This window comes from Stegastes partitus, unplaced genomic scaffold (genome assembly GCF_000690725.1).
Source record: "Stegastes partitus isolate 25-593 unplaced genomic scaffold, Stegastes_partitus-1.0.2 Scaffold546, whole genome shotgun sequence".
Lineage (NCBI taxonomy): Eukaryota > Metazoa > Chordata > Actinopteri > Pomacentridae > Stegastes > Stegastes partitus.
Window position 1 is genome coordinate 94,656 of NW_007578277.1, and position 16,393 is coordinate 111,048.

Here is a 16,393-nt window from a genome sequence, read left to right on the forward strand (position 1 = left end):
AACCAGAGCTTCAACTGGTGTGATGTTACTTTCTAGGTGAGCTAAAACTATGCTTTGCAGAAATATAATACAGACAAATGATGTCTGATCCAGTGTGGAAAATTGATGTCCTTTAAGACGGCGTCTATTTTGAGATCCTCAAAAACATTTTTGGCTGAGAGCATTCCTAACAATATGCAACTGGCAAAACAAAATTTGCATCTATCAAAAGGATGAAAGGAGTATAAGAAGTGATTCTGAGTCATTTGGATACGTAGTTACATCCCCTTGCAACATGAATTGGAATAAAAGAGCGAAAATTTGTTTTTAGCCTTTTGTGATGTTAACAATTTTAATGTCAGAACACTATGTCATTTCAATTACCACTGAGCGTAGAATACCACTGTGACCTTTTGAGCCTTATTTAAAACCTTTTCAGCAATGCATAAGCTGTTGTTTTGGGTTATTTATGTATTTCTTGAAAGGATACTCATTACTAAACTTAACTGTCCTGATTTGTCCCATTTTTAATAACACTCACCTTAAAGAATCAAGGCTTTGTGTGAGATAAATGCACATACACTGTTACACCTCAAGCAGACGAACAACGGCTCAAATATTTTCTCGCATTTTACAGGGCGAAGGAGCCGCAACGCACGTTTGTGTGCAAGAGCACCGAGAAACTGCTTTACATGTGTACAATAGCCACCTTCCATTATTCATTGTGTGTGATTCATTCTGTGTTCGTCTGCCTGAAAAATGAAATGCATGAATTCAAAATACTCTCAGTACTGTACTGTGTAATTAGATCGTATTATGCACTTAACTGCAATTTGAATAATACAATGCAAATCACTCTCCGTTGAGACTTTTAAAGGGAGAATACTTCACTTTTCACTCACACCCACCAAGACACAAACAGGGAAGAGGGAGGAGGGAAGAAGTCCTCCTAAAAATAAAAATAAAAAATCCCATTAGGAGGGTCTGGCCCTCTACTTTTGACTCAGCTGTTAGCCTGGTAGCACTTTGTACACACCACATGATGTGTCAAGCTAATCGCTACAGAACAGCTGCAACTGTTCAGCAGTTGGGTAGCTGATGAAAATATATACCCCGTGATGTTGACCTCAATAGGCTTTAAGTCTTTAAAGCGAACCATCATCTCCCCCCAAAATGCTCATCTCCCCAAACCGCTGTGAGTAACTTATATTAAGTGTCAGAGGGGTTTTGATAAAGCGCTTCTTTCAGTTTCAATTCTCATACAGTGGTGGCGGAAGGCAGACAGTAATCGTCTTTCATAATTCAAGCCTCATAAGTCCTAAATCGAATCCCCGAGATGCATTTCTCTTAATGTAATCCAGATTTATTGAATTATATATCTGCTTTAGATTTATTATTTGCAGTAAGCATATAAATCTATCAGGAGTTTGTATTTTATACTGTACCTCAGGAGGACTTCCAATGGGTCGGCCATTAAATTACAATGGCAAACTAACATTGGCTACATAAAATACTGTACTATTAAGTGCTCAACAAGTAGCAAGTAAAAGTAAATCATGTGCCAGGGCGTGTGTAGGACTGTCTCCTAATGTGAAGGCGGCTCCAACTTCACAGGGATGGAATATTGGCTGCACATAACGAAGACAGTGCGGCAGTCTTTTTACTGAGCCATGGAAAAATTGATTGCAATATAAACACATTTTAATGAGTCTGATGATCACTGGAATTCAAAGCTAATTTGATTGAATATCAAAACAAAATGTAGCTTTGGGAAATGTGGAGCAGACAAGCCAATGCCAAGAATTACACATTTATCAGTGTATGAAATTAAATTATTCATTGGATTTTTTTTTTTTGGGGGGGGAGGTTAGATGAGAGGAGGAGTTTTGATCAGATAGCGAATATCTACACATGCGTTTTATTAGTATTATTAGTAGGTGTTATAAATACCGTCTCTTCATCCAGCTGCTAATCTGTTTCCACTTTGAACTCCCTCTAAACTGACAACAATCTCCCCCAAAAGAAGTAACAAAAGGCCTGGTTTTCACATCTGCGTGATCCACTTGGAAGTATTTTCATAATTAAGGTCTGGGGCCAAAGCATGATCGGTTTGTCTCTCTGCTATTTCCACACTACATCTATCAAATTGCAGATTTTAGGGGAATGGGCTGTGCCTGCCTGGAATTTATGATGACTATTAGAGACACTGGCATGAGTGCAAAACCAAGACAGTGGGAGAGAGAAATATTTTTGTAGGGACTTTACTTCAATAAAAAGATTAAATCCTGCACCAGCCAAAAATATTTCATTCTTATGAACCACGGAGTGCTGTATTTATGCCAGCCTATAATCAGAGACCTAAAGACTGAAGTCCCCGAGGGGAATTGGATGCTATAGTAATGGTGACACATTAAAAAGCTTAGCACTTTCCCCTCTTAGAAGACAAACTGAACTGATACAACGAGACGGATCTTGTACTCCATGTAGGCTTTAGGACTATTCATCAAACACCATATTTACATTCTCCTCTATAATATACATGTGTTTACAAACCTACATTGGCACATAATTTATACAAAGGGACAACAAAAGCATTTTGAAACGGGCTGCATCGGTATTGTCACCGACAGATTTCCCTTTTATTTATACACAACTCTAGAACCCGTGTGTTCATCTTTGTGTAGTTTAATAACTTAAAGCTGCACCAATCAATATTTTTAAATTAAAAGTGGATCAAATTACCACATTTAATATAAAAAAAAGGGGGTTTCTCATGACAACCTCGCAGAGAATTATCACCCGACTGTTCGGCTCCCTGCAGCTTTTCGGAGCCATTTAACAACTTTTGAATAGTTTTGGTTTAGCGCACAGTTTTCTGTCAGTCTCGCTGTTGTTGTGCTTTTTGTTTTTTTTTTTTCTCCTAACAGCCTCAATATGCAGCTGTCTTCTGAAAGAACCAAAAATAAAAGCTGATAAAAATCCATTGTGTGCTACCTGCAGAGCACCAGATAACTGATACAATTAGTGCCTAGCTGCTGAACATAGTCACATATTTCCCACAAGAACTGACTGGGAGCACAAAAAAAGGGCTAAAACACAATCAATTTAAATTCACTTGCCGGCCAAAAACACGCACGAATGCTAATGTGCTAATGTTGCTTTGTGTTTAGTGGATGTGTAAATAGGCAACTTTTTTTTTTGTTGCATGTTTAACATCAACTTTATGCAAAGATTTTGTGTCAATATTATGTTTACAGCTTGTTTTGTTGTCCTTAACTTTTATTTATTCTTTTGGGAAATTTAATTTATACATCCGACTTCATTCCAAATCATATGGCCAAGATTAAAACAATATTCTCTTCAATTTAAACATAAACACCAGTGGAAGGATAATCTACTACGGATGACATCAGGGAACGTATTTAAAAATGGCTGCAGCAGACTTCACAATCAGACTTTTCTAATTTGCCTTTTAAATGTCGTTCAGGTGATTATGCGATCGGTTTGAAACTATTTTTTTTTGTATAACTGTACCAGGAAGAGGAGGATTAGAGGACGGCCTGCAAGAGCTGCTGCTTCCAAAGCAGAAGTATTATCATAGCTGTTGTAAAAAGCTTCGGGGAGGAGGCCTGAACTCAGAGAACACTTTATTATAATGGTTGTTTCCTGGGAGACTGGAAGCTGGCTTTAAACAGCTTGGCTGGAATAGGGTCAAGAACACAAGTGGATGACTTCATCCTGCTAATTGCAACACTGATTGCATCTTCTGTCATCATATTATAAAGCTGACATTCCAGGTGGAGGTTCATGGACGCGGAGATCTCGGGGAGTTGCTTCATCTACATTAGCATGTGCAGTGGCCATGTTTTTTTCTCCCCATTTAAAGTCTGCGTAAAGTGCTGAAAAACATGTCACACCACAGAAAAGTGTGCTATTAGCCACCCTGCGAAATTTGAATGAATGAATGTACAATTAGGTGTCAAAATTGAGGGGGAAAAAAATGAGCTCTGAAATGCCGGCGTGGTTTTGTTCACTAAAGGCACTGAGTGACAGCTTTCACACCAGCCGTACTAACTGTGCAAATCAAACCGCTCAGAAATATTCCGTATGTAGATTCAAGATTTCCTTATTTGTCATTTCTCTGTGCATCTCTGAATACACACAAAAACGTTGCCCCTAGCCAGCATTAGTACAACAGAAGAGACAATAATTAAGAGTATGTTTACCAAAAAGTAAGAAAAAAAATATAACAAGTGGAGATTGCTAGAAGATAAATAAAACATGCACAACACAAGAGTGGAGCCTGAGCCCAACATGTTGATGTGCTAATCTATGCACCGTAGACATGTTGGTGGTGATCCTCAGCTCTCTCAAGGTGGCTCTTCACAAATACAAATCAACTCCATCCTCATCTCAACATTGTGAGCAAAGTGTTGCTTCCCTCCAGTGTTGAGCCCATCTCCACTCACTGCTTCGTTTTAAACACTGTACATGCAAGAGAGGAGTTGCTCAGTGACAGAATCAGTCACATCGATGCTACACGGCGAGTTTAATCCTCCAGAATCCCTTAAAGCAGATATTAGTGTGGTGGAGGTCCACAGTGGTCCTGAGCTGAATCAATTCGAGCCAGTGGCACTGAAAGCATAAATCCAAACCACTGTGCTAAAATGGAAAAATACTAAATTAGCATAGTAAATTACAGCGTTACCAAAAAAATTAAAAATCACACAAGATCCTGTGAGTAATGAGTCTTGATGAGCACATACTGGTATCACCAAATGAGTGCAGATTTCCAGACACCCACTTGAGGGCAGGGGCCGAGGCACGTGGCCGCCCACCTCTGATTAGAGGCCGTTAACATTATTTTTTAAATGATAGGTATGATATAGACAAATCCCAAACAGTTGACTGTCAGCACTCGCAAAGCTGAGAACGATTTACAACATCATCAACCCATGAAATAGCATTTTTTACATAAATTCAGCAGAAATGTCAATAACAACACAAGCATTAATGTGTTTCATTACACTAGATTTGTTTTTGTTTAGTCTACAAAAAACATCCTAAAGGGTGCAGCACTGATGATGCATTTGGTAAACGAAGCCAATACAGTAGACTGTAGTGGCTCACAGTCAAGCTGATGCCTTTTTATTATCGTTATAGTGTTAGGTGGAGGGGATTGTGTGAAGCAGAGATCTCCAACTCCGGTCCTTGTGAGCTGCTGTCCTGCAGGTTTAAGACGTTTCCGTCCTGCAACACACCTGACTCAGATTAATGAATCATGAACAGAAGTGTGTAGAACTTGACGACAAGCTGTTGGAGATCCATTCATTTGAGTCAGGTGTGTAGCAGTACAGAAACATCTAAAACCTGCAGGACAGCAGCTCACAAGGACCAGAGTTGGAGATCTGGTGTGAAGTATGGCTCCAGTGTGTCACTGAGCCATTTCTGAGCACACAAATGAAAAATGTCATCGTCTAACTCTACAATTCACTTCTTCTCACGTTTTCAGCAATCAGTTTCTTCTATAAATTTCCTTCACATGGACTCAACATTGAGCAAATTATTCACGTTTGACAATAAATGTTTCATTATTTAGCTTTAAAGCAAAGGGTGGATTTAGACTATTGTGAGCTGTGAACTGATTTAGGCTCATTTTTGTTGAAAGAAACAGCAGTGCTGTGTTTTCCCGACTTGTGTGTGAGCCAAGCGTATCTGCTGGGAACCTGAGTTTATTGTTAAAACGTACAAGGTCATCAGCTGAGGTATGTGGAGGTGTATTCACTACTTGTGAAAATGTAGCTGTAGCTTCACAGCCAGGGCCATTTCATGGAGAAAGAAGTGGTAATAAAACACTTACACAAATACAGACACGTACAGGGCACACTCCGCTGCAATGACCACAGCAAGCATTCAAAAGATGAAAAGAAGTCCCAAAAAGAACAGTTGGAGCAATTCTGCTTCCTCAGTTTACCTTTTGCATACAAAAGCCTTCATTTGTGGGACTGAGGCAGTTAAAGAGAGTCAGTCTGAAATACAAATAAGAGGAAATTAAAAACCCTTAATGAGGATTCTAATAATTCAACCTACTAACCTGTTCACGTTTTGGTCTTGGCTGTGAAATAACCGAGTGAGCCAAGCGCGCAATATTGTCCTGCCGTATTATTTTCTGTTTGTTTTGCACCATGTGAGGAGCCACAAACTCGAGATGTGGGCTTTTTCTGCTGCCTCTCAAACGGCGGCAGCTCAAGCAGCGAGGAAAATGTTCTCACATTGGAATAACAGCAGCAGTAAGACAGGAGGGAGGTGGCCTTACTGAGGAGATCAGCTCCACGCGCCACATCGGGAACAGCCGGTTGTGTTGTTGACTAGTTTATGGTGCACCTTGGATTGTCACAGAAGGGGGGGAGGGAAGTGCAGCAATTCTCCACGTTACACAATCTAAGGTCACGGCCTCGTGTCATGTCGGAGTCGCAACGAGGAGGATGTACATGTTCCTTCACATCATGGAGAGGCCAACGTGTATGTGCTTCCATGTGTCTGCAGTCACAGAATACTAATAACAATATACCTCTGAGAACTGAGATTGGAAATCAAAGGTGTAAAGTAACTGAGGGCAATTATAAAAAAAGACAATTTATGCTAGTTTACACCTCTAGTCATACAATTCAGCCTCAAATGTTTGACATTTATTTGACAGCAAAGTGACTTCTTTCAATACCAGGAGTATCCTCCCAACACATCTGATCAACATATATGGTAAATGGTCTGCACTTATATTGTGCTTTTCTACTTTTCCGGCACTCAAAGTGTTTTACAATGTTTCTCATTCACCCATTCACACACACATTCATACACCAATGGCGACAGAGCTGCCATGCAAGGCGCTAATCTGCCATTGGGAGCCATTGGGTTCAGTGTCTTGCCCAAGGACACTTCAGCATGTGGGGGGAACTGGGGATTGAACCGCCAACCTTGCCATCAGTGGACAACCTGCTCTACCACCTGAGCCACAGCTGCCCCATATACAACATAATGCATTTATATAAACATAAAATTCAATCAGCTAAAATGCTAAAATGCTGCTTCACACTAGTAATAATAATAATCCAATAATCTAATGTTCATGCGTCCCTTAAGCAGCTCCAAACATCTGAACTGTATGACTTTGAATGGTGCATTTCAATCACGTCGTATTGCTACTGAAGTTAAATATCTAAATTCTCCTTCAAGAAGAACCCCATCAGAAAACATTGATCACTTCTTAAAGCACAATTTTTAAGAGAATGCGCTCAGAGCAGTTTAGCAAATTGCTCTGCGCTCTTGTTTCCTTTAATGACCAAACTGTTGGCTCGATATCAGCTGAGGGTTTGTCAGAACTGAGGACTAAAACGGCATTACATCAATATTGGTGGCTGTGTAATCTTTTAAACATGGACTCTGGAGATGGACTTTTTTTTTTCCCCATGACAGACACTTTTACCAACAACATTCAGGTGTCCCAGGGTGAGTCGTGGCAGGGCGACGGTGAACCAGCTCCAACAGTAGTGGCACCTTGAAACATTCAGCAGTCATTCATTAATAAATCATTTTATTTACGCCTGTGCTACTCCTAGTCGGAAAAGTCAAAATGTCCTCTGGTGAAAAAAAAAAAAAAGGGAGAGTCGAGGGTTGTGCGGTTAGGACAAGTGATCTCTACTGCAGTTAGATATTTTGTGTAAAATAAAAAAAAAATGTGGTCAGTCTAATAAAATGTTCACAAAGTGTTTCTACACTTTCAGAAGTTCAGGTTCATCAATATTTTAAAGTCACAAGCCACTGATGGGTGGACAGTTTGGGAAAACATTCTAAAATTTTATGAAAACTACAAATTATTCCCTCTAGAGCCCAGCCGATAGAGGATTTTTGGGACCAACACTGATTTTAGGGAGCAAAAAAGGACAAAATCAACATATCTGCCAGTGTTCTCTATTAATTTTTTAGTTATAGCGAAAAGATAAAACGATGGGGTCATCGATTATTAACCTTCCAGCAGCGTGCTCAGCTGTGATGCACGCTCTGCTACATGTGCTGCAGACAGTGCTGAGCGGACATTGGAGCTGGAGTTGTTCTGCTGGACAAATGATGAGTAAATCAAATTATCGTTTTCTGAACTCGGTTTCTTAAAAATAAATAAACAAAAGCAACAAAAAAGATTGAATATTGTCTCACATTGATCATCCTATACTTTAATACCTATATATCTGCAACAGGTCAATACTGACTTTAAAAATAAATGAATAGAAATCAGTCAGGATAGAATTCGTCAATGCTTGAATGAGCATTCTGATTAGTATGGAAGTCTGACAAACAAGTGACCTACTTCCGTATCCCACCTTCACATTACATCCCTGTGAGTGATCCTTTATGCATGAGCTGACCGTGCGCTTCACATGTACGCTTCCACGACACACTTGAATAAATTAAAGGCAGATGGGAGAAAGAAAAAAGACGAAAATGTTTATGAATATTCCAAAAGTAATCAAACCGACCACCAAAGCACCTGCTGGGCGGCTCGGCGGCTTCCTGGTGGGACACTGGTTAGCGGTTTACTCGATCACACACGCCATCGGGCTTTGATTTCCGTTTGCCACCTAATTAACACGAGGCGTTAAAGAACACAGCGGTTATTGAATCACGTCTCCCCTCGCCCCCTCTGCGACTCGCCACCCATCTAAATCACTTTTCAGCGCAAAGTGTGTGTCATTAGATATGTAATTTAAAAGCACATTAGACTTTACAGGACCCCGGTGAGCCTTAAAACTGCCTAACAAACATCCTGTTGAGTATAAAGTAATAATACGTGATTAAACAGATGCCCCATCTCAGGTATTACTTCAAGGCAATAACTGAATCCCTGCTCTGGTAGGATTTGAGTTCAAGTGCACAGTAAGTAAAAAAATTAACATTTTGTACTAAAGCCTGAGTCTGTAAACTGCAATGGGCCATACAGTTGGAACGAACAGTGAAGTTAACTATTATTTTCTGGTGTATTAGCAAATGTGATTCACTATCTTTTTTTATATTTTATGGGAAGGGACTTAGCAGATAACATGCAAACGGTACAATTAAAATTGGCCCATGGGTAAAAGGAAATATAGGTCAGACAATGAGAGGAATGACGGCAAGAAAGCGCTTGATTTTCCGCCTCTAGTTAAAGGGTTGATAAGACAATAAAACGTCCCATTTTTTTTTCCAAAGCAGCCCTTTTCATGGTCCCCAAAGCCAGAGCTACTTACTCCACCACGTGGTTGGAGCAGACCAGGCGGTTTTCGCATCGCCGGAGCCCGATGATCTTACGAGCGGGGTTAAAAAGGTCGGATAAGCAAGAAGCAAAGGGACCGCCATGACATACTGATTCCCACACACAGTGGAGGGACTCTGTCCAACACCGCAGACATAAATTCATGAGCAAATTGGCAGCGACCAAGGTGGGAATTCACTGGCCGGTCCCAGAGCTGCGGGGCTCAGGTGGAAATGGGACTTTGAGGGGGGAAAATTCCTCCCACACTTCGAAGCGCCGGCCAAAAGGCTTACACCTGCAGCCCTGACACACATCAAGGAGGCAAAGCACTTCTGGGGCAAATCCTGCAGGCAGGTATCTATCAAAGGACTGCAGTCAGACATCTTTCATATCCTTTGTTTCATTTAGACACAACACAGTTTAAATGACAGGACACTGTTCTGTATGAATCCATGTATTGCAACTCTCATTTTTGGTTAAAAACTTACAGAATGTTTAAAAAAAAAAACTTTTGCAGATTTTATTTAACCGGCATTTTTTAATGGGAAAAAAAATCTACAGAGTGTGACACACTATAAGTAACATCCCTGAAAAATAGAAGGGAATGCATTAAGTCATTTATGAAAGAAGCACAGTGCGTCTCAGTCTTCTTATTGTGTCCCATTAGTGTAATCCTTAAAATCTAAAAGAATTCCTGCTAATGCTCTGCATAATGGACTCCAAAGAACAGCTCTTGTATAGGCAATAACTGATTAAAAAAAAAAAAGAAGAAAAGAAAAACGCTGGGTAAACTGCATGTTCTGAGCGTGTCCTGCACACCTCCCTCTCTCTCTGCACCTAAATGAGGTGTCTGAAGGTATTAAATAAACATCACTTCCTCAGTTAGTTTATTTTGAGGAGAATATTTTGAAGCCAGCTCTTTATTAACGTGCAGCGAAACATGTCTGCAAAATTTGAATTTCAAATTAGTATCCTTTGAAGATGTGTTAAGAAAAAAAAAAAAAGAAAAAAAAAATCCTCTTACGTTTAGAAAAAGAGGATCTTGTCCCAGTGGGAAGCGTGCGGTGCAGCAGAGCGATTTCCTGTTGGTCAGGCAGCAACAGCGGGTCAAACAGGTACACACAGGGAATACGCTCTGAAAGTGGGATAATAATTACAGAGGCGAAGGAGAGCACGTTAGGATGCCGGCCAATTGAGCTGATGAATGCCGGGGATTGAAGATGTCGCCGCAGAGGCAGGCAGAGTTATGGTGCGACGGGGAGAGGCTGAAGACTCCTCCATCTGATTGCGCTCTTGTCTAAATAGGAGCTTGTTTCGGATGCAGTGGCCTCCAAATGAAAACGAGATTAAAGCCATGATAGAAGCATTTTTACAGCTGGTAGCACAGACCCAGTTTACCCTCCCTGAAGACACGAGTACAGATGCTTCCAAACGGTAAAAAAAAAAAAGGGCTCTCTGGTGGGAAAACAGGGTCATTTTATGTGTACTTTCCTCCTCGTGTTTACTTTGCTCGCAAGATGAGAAGCTCAAAGTGAGAGCGAACTGGAGAGTTTCTGTGGATATTACCGCTGGCGAGATCTGAGTTTTACTTTCTATTCAGCTGTAGGGTTTGAGCACTGTCAGGTTCAAAAGATAAAGAAAACTTAATTTCCGGTATAGAATTGCCATATCTAAATTAAAAGGTAACACTTTTGGACTCAAATAAAAAAGGAAAGTCTAAAGTGAAAAATTAAAGATCCAAGTTCCCAAATTACATGTCTGATGATACAATAGGCAGTTAATAACATGTTCAGGATTACTGGAATGAATTGTGATTCATAATAGAGTCGAATTTTTTGTTCTCACTTTTCCAAAAAAAAGTCTGCTGCTGACCTGAGATGTTCAAAGAATGATTTAGAGCCAGTGGAGGAAGAGTGCATGGGAGAACATAATAATTAGCAGCTCAAATGTCACCGTCACCAAGGAGCAAGCGATTTAGCATGCAGACATCACATCCCAGCCTCATTCTATTTGGAACAGACAGATATGATATCCGTCCTGAGGAAAGTAGACGGAAACAATCACCGATGTAAAAAAACACAGTCTGTCAGGGGGGAGGGTGTGACCCCCTACATGCTCCCTTCCCCGGAGAGGTTCCCCAGCCTGCCTGCCTGCCTCCCAGTGGGGCTGCAGCAGTCTGTAGGCTTGGCTAAGCTTCGTCTGCCGGCCCTCCTGGGACGCCAGACCCCCTCCTGCAGCTGTACGAACGCTCGAATCTCTGCTTCAGCAATCAGCCCCCCCCTCGTTTACAGTTTAGAGCCACACGAGCAGCAATTTTTATTACAAAAGGTCTGACAGCATGATGTTATCTGCTTGTTGTGTTCTACGTTCCACGTCATGTGATTGAAGTAAGGACCTAGTGTGGGCTTGCATGTGGCCCGTGAGTGTTGTGGAGTGCTATCAGTACAGTCCAGCTCAGCAGAGTAAACCGCACTCAGGTTTTCCACACAGAGCTCTCATGATTAGATTCTCTAAGGGCTTCGGTAAAGATAACACTCGCGACGATAAGCCTTTGCATGGTGGGATATGTACGGCGCGTGAATGTGTATTTGGGGGAGGAGGAGGAGGAGGTGGCGGTGGCGGCGGCGAGGAGGGTCACACACTTTGCCTGGCGAGCATGTAATGTTGTTGTCAAGGCCACAGACACCTCCACAGAGCACAGAGAAGATGAAGGCTGACGCTTCTCTCCCGCCATTTCTAAGCAGATTATTTTCTCCCACCGCATTGAACTCTTCCCCTGCACTTGTCGAGCCCCCGTCGATACACAAACGCAGCTAGAGGAGTGGCGTTAATCTGGGACGATTCATCCGAGGGGTTAAAATGTCACAGTCGATATTAAAAGGAAACCTATTGAGTGATTGTAGCCGAATCCCGCGGAGACACTTTTGTGACACTAAGTCTGGAGCTCCGATAGATCCGGGCGTCGCTGGATACCACGGGTTCAGACTATCGCAGGAAGCATCTTTATCACATTAATCGGCTGCGGCCACGAAGAGCGGCATCCCATATTCACCTCCTGTATTAAATAGCAGCAGCATCAAACATGCAGGGACAGCTGTTACTTTCTGTTCAAAAGTGCGACGGCTTTTGCGCCGAGGCTGTACAATCCATCCAATATTAATCTCGATCGCGACCTTTCGATGAATAAATAAGCACTGATGTTTAACCCCCCTGAATCTCAAAGGCTTGTTTTCTTTTTAATAAACAAATAAAATAAAAATCACCAACATTCATCAGGTCCTTGAATGCATCGTCTCTCATTCTGCTAGAAAAATGGAATAAATCAAAGCCTAAAATCAGGATATTTAATCAAAATCACCTCTACATGTCTCATTTAAAAATGATCCAAAAATAAAATATTAGAAAAAAAGAAAGAAATTCTGAACCACAGCACAACCAGGAAGTCTTTTAAGACTCAGGTGCAACCAACACTCTGGGTAGAGAAAAAAAAATCAGAGGCTCTTCAGCTGTAAATAGGAGACAGGGATGCGAATCAATAAAAAATTAAAATATCTGTCGTAGGTAGAGCCTCGATTCTCTCGGTACTAGCAACACCTGTGGGCACATGGGGAACATGTGGGAGGGGAAGAGCACCGGAATTTAGCAAACCTGACAACGACCACCTGGGGAATCTCACCGCAGGAGTCGTTACAGAAACCTTGACTACCCCCTCGGTCGTACACAGGTCACACAAGCTCGCAAACGAGACAGACATGGAAAGAAAAGCACATTTCTTGAATAATCGATTGAATGCTGGATGGTTAAAAGCGCCTGCGGAGAGAGTTGCTCAGAAAAAAATGCTAAAGAATAAATTTAACCTTTGAAAATGCGCCAAAATATTTGGTATAATAATCTAATTCTGTTTACCAGTGTTATTATTTTTAAGAAAAACACTTCCAGTACAATAAAAATCAGCAAATAGAGAGGGGGGCAGGAGTCAGCAGTGGGGCGGTAGCTAATGATTCAGGAGTTCCACAACTTAATCACCACTCTTGAACTCGTGGCAATTAGCAACCACTGCAAATAGGCATAAAACACAATGTACCAGTGATTCGACCACGACAACCGGAGAAGGGAACCACACACGAGGCCGGCGTGGCTTAGCCGAGCCTCCACCACCAGTCAGCAACCAGAGGAGGATAATCACAAGTACTGCTTAAACAAAAAACCTAAGAATAATTACCAGCAAACTTCAGCCAAGCAGACACCAATGTGATGAGGCAGATTACCGTAATTTCCGGACTATTGAGCGCACCTGAATATAAGCCGCACCCACTAAGTTTAAAAACTTTTCTATAAGCCGTCCACATTGTATCATGAGATATTTACACAGGAAGACTTTTTAAACTTTTAATTAAATACGCACTGGTAACATACACAAATACATAAATGCTTTTTTCCCCAACAGTGCCTGTAACACGGCTGGTTAAGAAAATAAAAAATACAGCAGCCTACCAGGAAAAGTCATTGATCGCTATCTTCATCTTCCTCCTGCGCACTAAGTCGTCTTCTTCAGTGTCGGAATTGAACAGCTTCAGAATTCTTTTGTCGCACACTTCCTCTAAATGTCATTTTGGTCTCGAGGCAAATTCGTTTAAAAAAAAAAAATCCATAAATTAGCCGCATCATTGTTTAAACCGCAATGTTCAAAGTGTGTTAAAAACGTAGCGTCTCATAGTCCGGAATTTATGGTACATAATGAACCTTAGTCACGATACAAATAAAACACATTCCCACAGCAGCAAACAGCGTTTAAACAATCCTGACTGCATCACTTACTTTAACAGACAGGAGTCCATGCAGCAGCCAGCACGCAGAGAAAAGAGTCGGCCATGATGCCACAGGTGTTTTCAATGCCTCCAGATGAGGGCTGGAACATGGGAGGAGTCGACCCGCTTCTATGGTGCTGTGTTCAACAGCTGTGTACCTGAGGACACGTGTTCCTACTGATTCATAGCATTATCACCGCATCATATTAAACAGAAGATATTTCTGAGTTGTCTCTACTTCTGGTGTTGTGTTTCCATCGAGGTGCAGGACTTTATATCGCAGTGAAAAATGAGCAACAGAAAAAAAAGTGACAGGAGAGCACAAACATCCAGGAACCGCTCGGCGTCCGGAGGGTTAAAACGCACGCTCTGCTCATAGCAACCTCGGCTGCATATCAAATCAAGCGCTTCCAACTCAGTCAGCCATTCGCCGGGGAGCGATCGAGACATTTTGGCTTAATTTTTTGGGGGGGAGAGCCGTCATGCTGCTGCACACGCATCCATGCAGCAGCAGAGTGTGTCCAAATAAATAAATAAATAAAAATGCTGGATGTTGCAGCTGCTGACCAGTGTGGAAAAGTAGTATACAGCAGAGAGCAAAATCAAACGTCTAGTTTCCTGAAAGTGGATCTGTTGTTTGGAAGTGTTTTGGGGGATTTAAGGCAAGAAAGAACATGCTTATGCAAAGCAGCACAGCTAACTCATCTTAAAACAGCACAAACCGCAGCACAGAGAAGAGCAGGAAGAATTATGTCGCTCGTGTTACCTCGCTAAATCTCTGTCCTTGTCCAGCATCAACCCAGACGTCACAATGCTTTGAAGTGCATCACCGTATCGCAGGACAAGAGAAGTAAAAGCAGCACTCCGTTGATTTAAATCTAGGCGAAAAGTTTTAGTAAAATTCTATTCATATTTTGCTTTCAGGAGCTTTTCAGAGACACTGTGCATGAGGAGAATTCAATTCAATTCAATTTTATTTGTATAGCGCATATTTACAACAACAAGTCATCTCATAGCGCTTCACAAAGGCAGAGACAGAAACACCCAACAATCCAAAACATTTGGATTCCCTATAAGCTTCAGCAGTCCGCAACAGTGGGAAGAAACCGAAAACCCCCGCAGGGGAAAAAAAACCTCCGACAGAACCAGGCTCAGGGAGGGACGGCCATCTGCCTCGACCGGTTGGGTGGAGAAGTCTTTATTTGCTGCAGGAAGGAAGCACAACATTGAACTAAAAGCAGCGCTCTGTTTTAATATGAAGTAGCAACAATTTTGTCCCTAACCTCAATAAATAATCATGAGAAATAATCACAATTTCAATCTTGGGCTGCAAGGTGGTTAGCACCGTTGCCTCGCAGCAAGAAGGTCGTCGGTTCACGTCCCGGTGAGGACACCTGGGATTTTTCTGTGTGGAGTTTGCATGTTCTCCCCGTGCAGCGTGGGTTCTCTCCGGGTTCTCGGCTTCCTCCCACAAGGTTCAAAAACATGTTGAGGTTAACTGGTGATTGTAAATTGTCTGTAGGTGTGAATGTGAGTGTGCTTGGTTGTCTGTCTCTGAGTGTAGCCCTGTGATAGACTGGTGACCTGTCCAGGGTGTCTCCTGCCTTCACCCTGAGTCAGCTGGAATAGACTCCAGCCCCCCAGTGACCCTAGTGAGGATTAAGCGGTGTATAGATAATGGATGTATTTCAATCTTGATATGCATTTTTGTAAACAGTTTTGCAGCTCTACTTTCCAGCGCTATTCCTACTACAATCTCTGAGTCATTTCACAAACCTTTTGCATGTTTACGGGGCAGAACAGACGGCAACACGACACTCACACTGTACAGATATTCCAGTGAGAGGCCACAGTGCAAAACATTTATGCATCGCAATGCTATAAAACGCCGCTGCCTCTTAAAGTTAACAAGGGGAAATCAAAATCCTCTCCCCCTTCTTTTACTTCCTTTCAGAGATGCTCTTAGAGCTGTCGAACGTTGTCAACTATTTATTTTTTTTCAAACTGCGAGGAGCACTTCCATTTCCTTTGCGAATAACATTGGGGAGGGGAGACGGTGTCCATCAGCAGCTCGCTGAAAGAGAAATGCAAATTTGCCAACGTCTCTGGGTGCGATGCATTTTGTCAGATGTAAGCATAAAAACGTACAGCACAGTCTATCAGCGCCTCGATCATGACGCCATACTGTCTGTGCAGAAGTGCTGTCTGTATGTTACCAAGCAACAGCTTCCGTATCAGCACCTCTGTAGTGGTATAATGGCTGTACACAAAGTAAAGATCCCACTCTGCCTATAGTGACACAACTTATTCAGCCAAGTGCAGC